This window comes from Macrotis lagotis, chromosome 8, assembly GCF_037893015.1.
Source record: "Macrotis lagotis isolate mMagLag1 chromosome 8, bilby.v1.9.chrom.fasta, whole genome shotgun sequence".
Taxonomy (NCBI): domain Eukaryota; kingdom Metazoa; phylum Chordata; class Mammalia; order Peramelemorphia; family Peramelidae; genus Macrotis; species Macrotis lagotis.
The window spans coordinates 52,975,446-52,991,464 of record NC_133665.1 but is presented as its reverse complement, the minus strand read 5'-3'; the positions used below and the strand labels follow the sequence as shown (position 1 = coordinate 52,991,464).

General features: G+C 37.2%; 1 protein-coding gene across 3 annotated transcripts in view; it reads right to left on the bottom strand.

Annotated features, from left to right (window-relative positions):
• The window catches only part of CAPN15 (calpain 15), a 101,006-nt gene that overhangs the window by 66,060 nt on the left and 18,927 nt on the right, over positions 1 to 16,019 (bottom strand). The gene's annotated exons all lie outside the window — the stretch shown is intronic.

The window sequence follows — 16,019 nt, the reverse complement described above, 5'->3', positions numbered from 1 at the left end:
AACAGTCAATAAGTCATAACTCAGAGCAACAGGCCTCCATGCTAACAGTTCCTCTAATACCAGCAGTAGGATGGTGAAGGCAGTAGGATCAATGTAATGAGATTATTATTTCAATTCAACATATATTTACTTGGTACAAAACATATACATATAAATACATACATTTCTACATGTATGTATATGTGAGAATATGCATATAAATTTATACACATATACTTTTTCCCCTTTACTAAGTCCATCAACCCATCTCTCCTATAACTAACTTCAAAATCAGAACCATTTCAAACCCAAAAGCAGCCAACTCTGTAAAAGAGTGAGGTACTGGGGGCAGTTAGGTGGCTCAGTGGATAGAGCACCAGCCCTAGAGTCAGGAAGACCCGAGTTCAAATATGAGCTCAGACACTTAATAATCACCTAGCTGTGTGGCCTTGGGCAAGCCACTTAACCCCATTGCCTTGTTTAAAAAAAAAAAAAGAAGAAGAAGAATGTTGCCTAGCAAAGCGAGAGGTTGTAACTTCTCCAGGTCACATGGTCAGCTTTCTTTAAGCCATCTTGCCTCTCCAAAGAGTAGTGTGAGAGCCAAATAAGATAATATAGTATATGGACACGGTATAGTACAGTAGAAATAGTGTTAGTTTTAGAAGACTTCAATTCAAATCCTTCCCCTTTCTAGGCCTTACTTTTCTCATCTGTAAAATTAGAGGATTGAACTCAAAGTTCTTGCTAGTTCTACATGAATTGTCTAGGTAAAGTACTTTGCAAACTTAAAAGAACACCTGGTATCATCTCTTTCTATCATTCTAATAGAGCCATGCATCAGACTTCCTGAATAGGTAAATACAAAGAGCTTGAATAAATAAATAAATAAACCAACTTTTTTTTTCTAATTGGAGGAAAAGGGATCATATCATTTAAATTTATGTCAGAACAGAGGATTAAGGCAACATATAATTCAGCTAAAAAAAAGAGAAACACGGGAAAAAATTAACACAGTTAAACATACCCAAGTGTCCACCACGAATCCAGAAAGACCTTTATGAAGAAGCTACCATATTTCCCTATGTATAAGAAACACCTTTTTTTTTTTTGAAAAAAAATTTGGGGTCTAAAAACTGGGAGAGTCTTATACAGTGGTTGGAGATTTTTTTACTTGCATTTCCCACTTTTTCTTGCTTGTTGTCTCTCTTTGTGCTCATTGTTTTGCATTTGTTACCAGTATATTAGGTTACATCTTGCCACAATCTGCCCAGAAATGGCTCAGAAAAGATTTACTTACAGTGCTGAATTCAAGTTCAAAGTGATCCACTTTGCAAAAGTGAACGGAAATCGTGCTGCTAAACCTAAGTTTGGTCCTCCTCCAACTTTGAAAACAATCCAAGGCTGTCTACAGGAAGAAAAATCCTATTGAAAACATCATGGCAGAAGAAGACCATGAGAGGCAAGTCAGCAAAATGACCTGATTTAGGGAGGGAATTGAAGAGATGGATTGAAGAGCAAAGGGCAATTGGAATCTTTGTGTCAGTTCAGCATGAGGCAAGAAGAATTGCTGATGAAAAAGAAATTATTGATTTCAAAGAAGGACACAATTGGTGCTTCAGGTGCATGAAACAGAATGGATTAAGTGTTCATCCATGCACCAGACTTGCCCAACAGATGCCTGAAAGCTATGAGCAGAAGGTCCTTGAATTTCATGATGAATAAAACTTGAATTCAATAACTTTATATGATACATCTTTTTTCAAATTTTGGGCCCCCAAATTAAGTTGCCTTACACATGGGAGTATCTTACAAATGGGGAAATATGGTACATAATGTGATCAAAGAGACATGAGGAAATATGGCACTTAATGTGATCAAAGAGACAAAGACCCTAGAAACTACAGTGCTTGATACTGGTTCCAAGAGTTCAAGAGAACTCTGAAGGGGAGCAGAGCCTATTCTTTTGCATCAAATATGAGAGGAAGGCATGGCTGACAGATTATTACTAATGTGACAAGAGTAGCAATTCACATTTATAGAATGTTTCACATTTTACAAAGCATTTTTTTGCTGACAACAATCTGGTATCACCACTTTATAGATGAAGAAAGTGAGGTTCAGAAAAGTAGGTGACCTACCCACAGTAATAAAGTTAAAAAATGAACAGATCAAGGTATCTAAGACTCCTGCCTTTTTCCTTCCAGGATATTTTTTTAAAGCAGGTATGAACTCATACTAAGATGAAGAAGGGGTAATAGCTCATCATTTATAGACTTAGAGCAATTAGGGTTCTTAGAAGTCATTTAACCAAACCTCCTTATTTTTGCAGGAGATGAAACTATATACTAGAAAGATCAACTGATTTTCCTAAAGTCATACAGGTTTTAAGTCCCCCCAGCATACTTCCCAATAAATCATGCTGCTTAGAAGCCAAGGTCTTCAGATAAGGTTCAACATCCACTTTAATTTCTCAAACAACTAGAACTCAAATTCTTGAAAGTTATGGTCTTCAGAGTTTTCTCTTCCTATTTAGTAAACTCTGAAGACCATGTGCTAGAATCGGAGATTAAATAAAATAAGGAAGGGGTTTTATTATTCTCTCAAAATTAACTGACTCAAAAGAGTCTTACACCTAAGTGATAAATAAAAATTTGCCATTGACTTTCTATTCTTACCATCTCTATTTAGAATGTAATATTAGGAAGACAATTTATTTATCTTATAATGAGCAATAACTTAAAAATAAAATCTGAAACTGAAGATACTTTAGGAGCTACCAATTATTTCAGAAAACATAAATTCCTATTTAGAATTTGGACAACATTCAGGTAGCCCTAATTATCCAAACCTCAGTAATACTGGTGCCTCAAAGCCCAGGAAATATTTAATCATCAAGACTGGTGATTTCCAGCCCATATGGGACTAATGAGTGCGAAAAAGTTTACTTATATGTAAGGAAGGAATGGAAATAAAATCAAGAACAGATAAAAATTTTTTAATTTAAATTTATTTTTATTAAAGATATTATTTGAGTTTTACATTTTCCCCCAATCTTGCTTCCCTCCCCCCTCAGCAGATAAAAATTTTTTTAAAGATTTTATTTGAGTTTTACAATTTTCCTCCTAATCTTACGTCCTTCCCCCACCCCCACAGAAGGCAATTTGTCAGTCTTTACATTGTTTCCATGGCATATATTGATCCAAATTGAATGTGATGAGAGAAATCATATCCTTAAGGAAGAAACATAAAGTGTAAGAGATAACAAGATCAGACAATAAGATACCAGTTTTTTTTTTTCTAAATTAAAGGTAATAGTCCTTGGTCTTTGTTTGAACTCCACAGTTCTTTCTCTGGATACAGATAGCATTCTCCAGCACAGACAGCCCTGATTGTTGAACTGATGGAATGAGCAAGTCCATCAAAAAACCAGATAGATTTTTAAAAAAAGATATCAGACTTAAGCAGAGGAGGCAGGCTTGCAAATGCCTTAGCTTTCTGAGATAAAGCTGCCCAATTCTGGAAAGTGATGAAGGAGACTACTCTGATTTGTTCTTGAGAGCAAACAGATGGTACTTTTCATTCAAAAGCAAAAAAAAAAAACAAAAAACTGAAGGTAATCACGTCCTTTCCTCTTTGAAATCACGCACTAACATCTCTCTAACACACACACATACACCCTTCTGGGGTAAAACTTCCAAAAAAAGGTACAATATTACTGGTGAATGAGAAAAGGACTACATTCTTCTCTTCTAGAAAAGGATCACAATTAGTCACCATTCCTAGAGAAGGTAAGGAATTGGATTTCAAGGCAGAGCTGACCAAAGTGAGAAAACAAAAGAGTTCTCATTGCTATATAATTTAAATAGAGTATCATCCTATCTAGTGCCCTAATGTTCCTCTCTTGAAAATGATACCAATTCTTAGTTCCTTATGTTATTTCCTTAATGAGAATCCTTCAGGTGATATTTACAGCTCTTTCTAGCCTACTTCTTATTATAGCCTTATCTATACCTTTTCATTAATTCTGTATTCAAAGCTGAACTGACTGTCCCTCCTTCTGCTCCCCACCCATCTCTATGCTTCTATTAATGACATCCCCTGGGTCTAAAAATGGACTTCCTCCATTTTCACATCTCCCACCCCCTAGAAATCTTTTCCTTCCCTTAAGGACCAACCCAGGTAACTTTCTGTAAGAAAGTCTTCTTCACCCCTGCATTTGGAGTGATCTTTCCTAATATTTTACAAGCTTTTCCTTTGCCCTTAACACAGATTGCAGCTATCTGCAGACATATCCTATTTTCCTTTAACTGACTGTAAACTCCCTGAGAAAGGCTGCTTTGTTTCATATGCACTTTATCAGAACTTAATAAATGTTTGTTGAATTGGACTGAAAATTAGGAAGATAAGATTATTGTTATACTTTGAGCTCCAGGCACTCTATTTAGTAGTATCATATTATAGGAATTACATGGCAGAACTGAGGAGAGAAGGGCTCCCCTGGGATAAAGATCTCTTGAATAGATGTGAGAGTCAAGTTGATTCATTTAGGCCACTGCTGGCAAACATATGGTTGGCCTCCCCTTTGACTCTCATCTTCCTTTGCTCCCTTTCCCTACATCTGCTATTCACCTATTCCTTGCCTTTCTTGACCATCAGACTTACAAAGTCGGCCTAAGAGGGGGAAAAAAATTATTCACACCAGCCAAGAAAGAGACTTTGGCCAGGAGGCGCGCTTTAATGCTGCTTAGGAACAAAGTTCTGCTTGTGGTAGTTCTGGGTGTGGAAAGAGAGCTATAAATAGATACAGGATAAACCAAACTAAGCCAGAGTTAGTAACTCTTGGGACAGATTTAGTTTCACACCAGCAATTGTTCTGTAAAACAAAGACTGCTCTCTGGCCAGTATAACTTATCTCTGCTCAGTTTAGATCTTGCAACAAGACTATTCTCTTAAACTGACAAACTGTATATTCCCTAATCTCAAAAATATCTTTATTTTTCTTTGTAACCCTCTTATCCCCAGCACAGCATGCTGGACATAATAGATGCTTAAATATTTGCTGACTGAATGAGACTGATCTATTTCAGGAGGAAAATTATTCAAATTTGCAAATAAATGAGCTAAATTATTCCACAAATTGGTGATTGCATAGAATTCAGTTATTCCCTAAGGCTGCTAAAAAATAGTTAAAATAAAACTGAACAAAAGAGAGTAACTTATCACCTGAATCTGCCTCTCATAAAGAAAAACCAAGGCAGTGATTGTCCTGAAACACCTCACATTGACAGGTTTATAAAATTCCCAAATCAGGAAACCTATCTCTTCTCCCACCCACCTTGTTCCCTATAAGATCCAGAGGATAGCTTTCAACAGAGACAAACAGCTCTGCTATCTTTTAACAAAAGAGGATACAGAAATCTCTAAGCAGAAATGGAATGGGAAAGAAAAGAGAGGCAAGGTTCAAGATTTCTGGTTTTGGGTGGGCACAATCCCAGTTTCCATTGTACCTCCTCCAACAAAACACCACATAAATGGTGAACAGAAAAATGCCCCAGCTTGGCTGGAGGCAGAAGGAAGAAGGCTCTAGGAGAGTTTGAAAGAGGAAGAGATGAATGGGGTGGGGGGAGGGAAAAAACAGAAAACCAACAAGGAGAGTTTCTTTCTTTTATTATTTCTAAACACAATAATGACTGGTTTTCACAGGTTCTCATTAATTGCTTCTAAAATGTTATTTTCCAAACAAGAAATTGATTTTCCCCCCCACTTCCAAGCCCCAGTAATTTGTCACTTCTTTTTCTCCCTCTTCCAGTTGAACCTTAGACCAGTTTTTTAGTAGGAGGAGGGAAGTGGGAAGCAAAAAAGGGTGCCTCAGGGAGTGGAATGTTCTCTCTCCTCTGGCAGACTTCAATAACTACTTCTAGTTCTTTCACCAGGTTCTCCCTGCCCTTCCACCTCCACAATCCATTTTTCCAGGAAACCAGTGAAACCCAAAGCCTTTCTCCTGATGCTGAAGAAAAGAGTGGAATCAGTAGACCAAATCTGTATCCTGGTTTCAACCCTTTCTCTCTCAGAGGTTTATTTGCTTCATGTATAAGATGGGAAGGCTACTACTTGAACTATCTATCTCACAAGGCTGTTGTGAAGGAAGTGCTTTGTAAAGCTTTATGGACATCTGGGTTATTACTATTATTATGAATAACCCTGATGCTTAATCTTCCTAAATCCACTTACCAAAAGAAAAATGACCCCATACCAGCTAAGCTTTTTCTGAGGCTGCAGACTTTTAAACCAAATGCCTTCTAACAGTACACAGAGGAAAGATATGAAAATGGAGATTTCTGACTAAGAATGCAGAGGAGGGAGATGTTCTACTCAGAAACACAGGAGGAAAAAAATCCAATTACAGATACTTCCAAAGCCTTTCCTTAAAAAGTTAAAAAAATATATATATACAAACACTGTCATCTAGAAAATCTGGTTTGTAGTATCAGCAAGAAACCAAGTGACAGAGCTCCCTTCTATGGACACATTATTCCTCTTGGAAAAGGAGAAATCCTCTCCTCTCAATAAATATTCACTACCTCTAAGAGATAAGAAGAGCCTATGCCCACAAACAAGGTGAGACAAATTTAAGGCAGTCACACTAATAGAACTAGCCCCACAATCATTTCTGCCACAAAGAAAGGTGTGGACCTTTCTCACCAACCCTTTCTATAATGTGATCTTTCACCTTTAGGAGAGGATACTTGCTTTATATAGTCACACAGCTAGACTTACAGAGACACACACACACAGATTTGCCCCACCAATTCCTTTCAAAGGTAAAGGTTGTTAGGCTAAGCAGAGTAGGGTTTTTGAGGAGAAAAATTATATATAAAGAATATTGAGAAATTCAAATAAGATTCAAATAAGAGTCTTCATCAAAAAGAAATCAGACTTAAGAGGTCTGGAAATGGTGGAGGACTAGAGCCCCCATCAGACCCACACTGCCTATTTAAGAGACTGAATCATGCTTCCTATTTTCTTTCTAGTTCCTTAGAGAAGACTGCTGAGGAAATCAATTGTCTGAAGGGAGATGAGGAACTCATTCCATACACTTACTCTCCAGGACAACTTTTTTCTTTTAGATTTTTGCAAGGCAAATGGGGTAAAGTGGCTTGCCCAAGGCCACACAGATAGGTAATTATTAAGTGTCTGAGACCGGATTTGAATCCAGGTACTCCTGACTCCAAGGCCGGTGCTTTATCCACTATGCCACCTAGCCGCCCCCCAGGACAACTTTAAAAACAAAACTCTAACCTTAGAACTATAGAAATCAGCCCATGAGCATACTCTGTGAAAGTGCCCAAACATATTCCCACCAACATAATATACATAGCAGCAAGTACTCTGTGTTGTAAATCTCGGGGGGTACAAAAGGGTAAACAAAGAATGATACTAAATATCATTGGAGAAGAGAGAAGGAAAAAAAATTTATGTCATTGGATTAAGTGAGAACCAGAAACAGAGAAAGTTACTAACACACTTCAGGCAGTCCCTGAACTCTTTTTTTTTTCCTTAGGTTTTTGCAAGGCAAATGGGGTTAAGTGGCTTGCCCAAGGCCACACAGCTAGGTAATTATTAAGTGTCTGAGACCGGATTTGAACCCAGGTACTCCTGATTCCAGGGCGGGTGCTTTATCCACTGCACCACCTAGGCGCCCCTCCTGAACTCTTCTTTAAAAAAATTTTTTAGGGTTTTTTTTTTTGCAAGGCAAATGGAGTTAAATGCCCAAGGTCACACAGCTAGGGAATTATTAAGTGTCTGAGGCTGGATTTGAACTCAGGTCCTCCTCACTCTAGGGCCAGTGCTCTATCCACTTCGCCACCTAGCTGCCCCCTCTAACACACTTCAGGGCAAAGGCAAGTGGGGTTGAAGATCAAATAAGATACAAACTAATTTCTCTTGCCCTCAAATAAACAAACAAATAACAATACATTGCTATGTCAACCATCCTCTAATTCTGAACAACTGATTTCTTAGAAGTCCATAGAAACTTCTTTTTCACTGTTATGACCAGGAGCACAAAGCAGAAAAGTAATTGAAACTGAGGACTATCTCTGGAGTCACCATTCAAACCAATAAAAAAGAATGTTCATTAGCATAAAGACCAATCAGGTGTTCTCTTCCCTAAGGAAGAGCTTGAAACAAAGGCCAGCAAAGAGCTTGATATTACAGATCTTCAACAACTCTATATTCCTCACTACCCAAAATAAGAGTGATTCCAACAGTCACACTCAATTTGTTAGTCCATTCCCAGGAGAAACCTAAAGAGAAAACAACATATCTTTCAAATTCACACAAATCAATGTCCCTAAAAATATAAGAGACTCTAAGAATAACAATGTTAAGGCTTCTTCCTTGTGGTGAACATAAAGTTCCCATGGTTTGGTCAGAGGAGTTCAACTAGTGCCAACTGCAACTGACCTAAAAGACCAACACTGTGAAAATCTGGCAGATGCTTAGGTCATCAGAAGAGAATTCCAATACAAAAAGGGTGCTGGTATTTCTAATATTAACCTACACCATCTGAATATTGTATAAAGTGCTAACAAAAACAAGCGTGGGTTGGTATGATGTGCCTCATTAGGAAGATCTAAGTATCATAATAGCTGTCACAGAAAAGGAGGAAAAACACCCAATATACCAGGCAACAGTACTCTAATTACCATAAACTTTCGCCTATGTTTCTAATTTACAAATACTTATCAATTTAATTTCTACATCTTAGAGACAGCTGAGTAGGACCCTTATGTTTTTCCCCAATTACTGAAATGAGTTTCAATTGCATAACACCTTCCCTAAATCCTACCATATGAATACCTGTTATTGCTTGCTTGCACTTAGAATGAAGATATATTCTCAAGTTCTTGCAAGCATATAACTAGTTAGGGAAGTAGCTGGCAGAGTGGCCAACCAGTCCCAGGGTCAACAATACTTGGGTTCAAGTACCACCTCTGATGTGAAATGGATGTGATTCTGGGCAAATCACTTAACTTCTCTGTGACCACTACAACTCTCTAATTATAAATTGCAAAGCACTTGCCAATAAGCATAAGTAGATGGAGTCTCCACTAATTATTCCCTATATCAATGAAATCACAGGTCTAGGCCAAAAATAAATTATACATAAACATATGTAACATTTATGAGCAACCTTTAAGGTCTCTAAATGGGACGTATGTGCATGTGTATATGGAAATACACATATATGGAGGGAGAAATAAAAAAGAGAGGGATGGAGAGGAAGAGAGAGAGAAAGAAATATAGATGGCTCTCACTAACTTTTCTTTTCTTCTTAAGATGCCCCCTATGGATTGGTCAGTGAGAAATGTATATCTCTACCATTCCATTTCTTCTTGCCTCAGTAGCCAGCCCCCTCCCCGCAAGCCAGTCACTTGATAAAGGCCATTAAATGAGACAATAGATGAACTGGTCATTGTCCAGATTGGTGATGCCTACTGGAAGTTGTATTACTTGGAAAATGACATCCCGTCTAATGTTCAGATATCAAGTGACAAGATCACTGGGGGAGGAGATGATTCCTTCAACACTGCCAATGAAACAGGCTCTATAATAAACAGGTCATCAAAGCATTGTTTGCAGAAATAGAACCAACTGTCATTGATTAAGTTCATACTGGAATCTACTGCCAGTTTCCTCTCTGAGCAGATAATCACCAAAAAGGAAGATTTTGTTACTGACCACTGACCTGGTTCTGGAAGGCATTCAGAAACTTGCTAATTTGTCCACTGGTCTTAAGGCTAATTCATCCACTAAGCCAGCAAATCAAATGGTGAAGTATGATTCTCACCACAGTTAATATATAGTTCACTGCCTGTTGTACTATAGTGATATGATTCCCAAGGACATTACTGCCACCAACAAGGCAAGATCTAGCATCCAGTTTGTGGACTGGTGGCTGATTGACTTCAAGGTTAGTACTGATGACCAGCCTTGCGCTAAGTTTCCTGGTAGACCAGGCCAAGGGCATGTTGAAAAACACCTCTTCAAGCTACCGAAGTCAGGCTAGGCTTTCTTGGACCACAAGTTAAACCTGATGTCTGCCTAGGATAACATCATTCAATAGTCACAGAGGAGGGGACAAAAGGAGGAAAGATCTCAAAGCACATAAGGACAGGATTATTCCAGAAAAGGATTACAAAGAGATTGGAGCAGATAGTGCTGAGGGGCAGGATGAAGGTGAGAAACAATAATTTACATGTTATGTTTTCCATACTATATCTGTCTTTTTCTGACTATAGCTATAGATATAGATAACTTTTTCTATATAGACAGAGTATATGAGTGTGGTGTGTGTGTGTGTGGGGGGGTAGATTGTCCTTTCTACAAGATGATACTAACTCCCAGTCAAAAATATGAGCCAGCTGGGTTTCAAAACTCCATGCCTCTTGAATGAATGGAAATTTAGATTAGGATCATAAGCTATTATAGTAGAAACGAGCCTTGGACATCATCTAGTCCCAATTCTCTTGTTTTGAAAATGTGGGAAGAAAAGTCAAGAATTAGGGGAAGTGACTTACCTAAGGTCATACTACAAGCTAGTTTCAGAGTTAGGACTGAAACTTTGTTTTTCTAATCCCCATATTAGTCATCCTTCTCAGTTGTTCTTTTTCAGTAATGATGATACACTTGCATACTAGTTTCATCCTCTGCACAGACAGTTGGCTTGGATCAAAGGGTGCACTGAATAGTCATAGAGGATTTTTGTCTTGTTTTGATCTGTGGCCTTGATCTTCCATGAGAATGATCCAGATGTCATCATTGTTAGGTCACACCATGAATATCTTCATATCCATGCTGTCAATCATCTGATAAATGGCTATCAAATTCTCTAACTGGAAAGTCCTTTTGCCCTACTCAAAATAAAGTAGCATATTCAATTGACTAACATATTCAATTCAACTATGTGCAAGGTATTATGATAAGTATTAGGATTACAAAGATGAAAATAAAAGTTTAAAAAAAGATCTTAAAGAGCTTAAAATCTGATAGGAGAGATAAAACATATACTAATAATACAAGTTAAAATGTGATAATTACATCTGAGAAGTAATAGAGACATGCTCTGAGTTAAGAATGGCCCTAATTCCTAAATGAAAGCTGAAACAAATGATAAACCAGCTGGACCAACTGAGATGGCATGTTTTAAGGATCTACTACAAATAATCTAGGACTACTGCAAACCACAAACCAAAGCTTGACTAATACCTAGACCAAACATCCAAGCAAAGAAAGAAAGATCAGGGACATTAGAAAGTCTTGCTTAACACAGTGGTCAAATCCTAGAAATACCAGAGCTGGAAAGTTGTTCACTGATCAGCAATGTTTCATTACATTCATTTAACAAATATAATAGGGTATCTACTGTATGCAAGACACTGTCCTAAGCACTTATCAAGAAAGAAAATATAATGTGAAGTTTACAACTACTAAATTACTATGACACTGCTATGTGAGGGCAACAGAAAATTAATAAACTTGGGGGGGATTAATCTAATCTCATATACTGCATCTTCCCACGTATAAGATGCAACTTAATTTTGGGGTCTGAAGCTTGAAAAAAAATGTATTACATAAAGTTTTTGAACTCAAATTTTATTCATCATAAAATTCATATAACTCTTCATCACTGTCAAAACTCCCATCCATCAGCTTGCCCTCATCTGTGTTTGATGATAAATCACTGTCTTAGGAGAGGCTCTGACTGCTATCCTGCCTGTGCTTTGGTCTGTGGTTGACCACAACCACTCCCTGGGCAAGTCTGGTGCATGCAGGAATGCTTAGTCCATTCTGTTTCATGTACCTTTGAAATCAATAACTTCTTTTTCATCCACAGTTCTTCTTGCCTCATGCTGAACTGACACAGGAATTCCAATTGCCCTTTGCTCTTCAATTCTCTCTCTAAATCAGGCCATTTTGCTGACTTGCCTCTCAAGGTCTTCTTCTGGCATGGCATTTTCAGTAGGGTTTCTTCTTCCTGTAGCCAGTCTTGGATTGTTTTCAAAGTTGGAGGAGGGCCAAACTTTACGTTTAGCAGCATGATTTCCATTCACTTTTGCAAAGTGAATCACTTTGAACTTGAATTCAGCACTGTAGGAAAATTTTTTTCTGAGCCATTTCTGGGCAGACTGTGGCAAAATGTAACCTAATAAACTGGTAACAAATGCAAAACAATGAGCACAAAGAGAGACAAACAAGCGAGAAAAAGGGAAATGCAAGTTAAAAAATCTACAACCACTGTATAAGACTCTCCCAGTTTTTAGAATCCAAATTTTTCAAAAATAGGTATTTCTTATACATGGGGAAATATAGTACATCATCTGACCAATAACAATAACAATTCACATTGTTCACATTCTATAAGTGATTTCCTCACAAAAACCCTATGAGATAAGAGTTGTAAATAATATTAACATCATCATTACTAATTCCATTTTACAGATTTAAGAAACTGAGGCCTGGGGAAGTTAAATGATTCATCCACAAACATAAGGCTAGTAAATGTCAGAATGAGGATTAAAATTCCATTCTTCCAACTTCAAGTCTAGTACTCTTTTTTCATGCTATCACTAAGTGTCCAAACCCAGATAATTATGATAAATTATAATTATAATCATCATAATGTGCTATATCAATTAATTATAATTTAAATATGATTAACCTGTTATAAGAAAAAAAGAAATTTTCATATGTTTTGCACTGTACAAGAGCCTTGGTTCTCCTTTTCTGCTGCTACTGAATTTATTCCTCTTGGTGATGAGTACTGGTAAGGTATATAATTCAACAGCATTTCCTGCTTTTTCATGAGTGTGATCTGGATGTTAGGTCATGATATGAGTGTCTTCATATTCAGTGCCAATCATCTCTGATGAACTGTTATCAAATTCTTCCTCTCATCCTACAACATCCTCCACCATAGTCAAAATTAGGTAACATATAAATATGACCAATATATTCAATTCAACTATATGCAAAATATTACAAAGATAAAGAAGTTTTTTTTAAAAAAAGACCTTTAAAAAAAGGACCTTAAAGAGCTCTCAATCTGATAGGGGAGACAAAATACACACACACACACACACACAACAGAAGTTAAATCTGAAAGATAGAAAAAAGAGGAGAGATTCAGGGAGGGCAGAATTACTTCTAGCAGGAACACAATTGGGAATGTTCTTAAGGTAGCAGCAACTGAATTATGACTTTGAAGAAACAAAAAAATTTGCAACCAGAGATGATGATCAGAACAAATGTAGAAGAAGAAGATGAAATGGAGTGAGGAGTTGTCTCACTGTAATCCTATTGTAGTACAGTGTACTCAAAAGGGTGAAATAAAACTAGAAAGGAAGTGAAGTATCATTGGAAAGATCCTTTAATGACAGAATGAGGAGTCAGGAAGCAAACAAAAAAAAACCCAATGAACCTAACTAAGCAGTGAAGTCATTAGGTCCATATACCAGTATATTATTTTGATGGAGAGGCTAGAGGAGGAATTGGAAGAAGGCTGAATAGTTAGGAGACCATTAAAACAGGAAGGTGGAAATAACAGGAATGGAGAGGAAAATTTAGATGTGAGATATATTTTCAAAAAAAATCAATAGGTCATTGACTAGATTTAGAGGATAAGGGAAAGGTAAGAGGCAGCAGAGAACTCTTAAGGTTTCCAGACAGAATAATGGGGTGAGTGGTGGTAGAGATAGAATTGGTGACAAAAGGAATATTAGAAGGAAGAGTAGTTTTGTAATGAACATGAGTTCTGTTTTGGATATTCTGAGTTTGAGGTCTCAGTAGACCCTATAGATAAAATTTTCTAGTACAAAATTAAAAATGCAAAGTTGGAAATGACTAGGGATATTAATTCAGACTTGGGAATTATCTACATAGCGGTTACAGAAGTGAATAAAACTGACAAGGAAGAGAAAATAAAGGGAATGTACTGGTTCTTTCAACTTACTCCTGGATGCTCATGACCTACTATGAACTAAAGTTGAGAATTTTCAATGACAAAAGTCGAAATTTATGGTTAGAATCCATGGAAAGTCATAATCAAGAAGTTTCAATGCAAGAAAAGGCCCAGTAACATATTCAGTGTTAGAATCAGTAACTAGAATAGAGGGAACTGAGTTGAATCATCAAAGGCAAAAAGTAGTGGCAGGGTTTAAAGCTGAGTTAGTGACAGGACCAAGAACAGATTCAAGAGGCAAGCAAATAAACATGGTCTAGAGCAGAAATCCTTAACTTAGGATCAACAGATTTTAGGGTATTCATTAACTTGGGTGGAAAAAAATTACACCTCTGTTTTTATTAACTTCTACCTGTAATATAGCATTTCCTTCACAATTATTTAAAAATATTATTCTGAGATGGGATGCACAGGTTTCATTAGACAACTAAAAATGACCTATGAAACAAAAAAATTGAAAAAAAACCCTTGGTTCTAGAATCAGAAAGCAAGGTTCAATAGTGAAAAAAAATATATACATAGGTTTGATTTCCACATTGAATTGCTTCCATTTACTTTGCTCATCTTCTTCCTGGAGGCATGTATGTTTTTTATGCCCAGTTACATGTTCAAGGCCAGCTTTTTTCCAATTCTTGCTAAATCGGTTCAGTGCATACTGTGAAGTAAGTTTTTCCAAAAGAGAACATAAACCTCTCACTGACTTAAAAAGTTTTTTACCTACAAGTGCAGAAAGCCTAGACATTGAGTTGGGAGAACAGGAGGGTCACAAGCTGAGTAGCTGTCAACTTCGAGCTTTACAAAAGTCAATGCCTACTGAATGCAGCTGCAGGTACTCTCAATAATATACATCCAAGAAAAAAAATCTGGCAATCCTCTACCATGTAATCCTGTAGTCCCCAACTATAGGACATGAGTGGTATAATGAGTAAGATTTGCTTGTACAAACTTTTGAAAGTGTCATCCACCTGTTTTGGACTACTCTACAACAATTAATCAAGAAGAAATAGGTTCCTTCTAGGTGCCAGACACAGTACAAGTTAGTACAGAAATGTGTACTTTTATTATGCTTAGCTAAGAAAATTTCCCTTCTTCTATAGACTTCCCTGCTCTTACCTCTCAGTTCATTTGTGGAAATATCTTACTTCAAAATCAAAAACTGGCATTATTTAGTAAGGGTTTAATATATATATTTTAGAAGAGACTTAGCCTAAAAAAGCTTGGTACTCTAGAATCTAACCTATCCTGAGCAAGTTGGAGATATTCAATAAATGAAAAGGAAAATTTGGCAAGCCTTCAGAGAAAGGTCACAAAAGATGATCAACAAGTTGTAAACTAAGACCTCTGGGGAAAGGGGAGAAGGTTTGAGATTATTTTACTAGAAAAAAGGAAGTAGGAAAGTTTAATTTTCCTAGGTCTAAGGATTTTCATTTTGCAGAAATAGAAAGCAATTATTTTTCATGTCCACTAAAAAACAAAGAGAACAGACTTCTGCAGTAGTATAGGCTATAGTATTTAGAGCAAGATAGTTTCTTTAGAACAGATATAAGGAGGGGGCTCTGAACACATTCAGATCCTGATCGCAGTCCAGGCCCCCCCACAGAACAGCAGGGCCACCCCCCACCTGAGCCCCATGGCAGAGGGGGGGAGCTTGTGGTCATTTACAGAACAGGAGGGAAGACAGAGCACTGAGACCCTTGTGGGAATGTCCCAAAAGCTCAGGAAGCACCCCCAAAACAGGCTTAGACTGGGAAAATGAGCAAGCAGAGAAACAAGAGAAACACCATTGAGAAATACATTAGCTATGAACCCAAGAAGGATCAATATACTCAGTCTGAAGATGAGGAAGCACAAGCTCCTGCATATATATATATAAAGACTCCAAGAAAAATAGAAATTGGGCTCCAGCTATGACAGAGCTCAAAAAAGACTTTGAAAATCAAATGAGGGAGTTAGAAGAAAAACTGGAAAAAGAAAGGAGAGAGATGCAGGAAAAACATGAAAATGAAGTCAGCAGCCT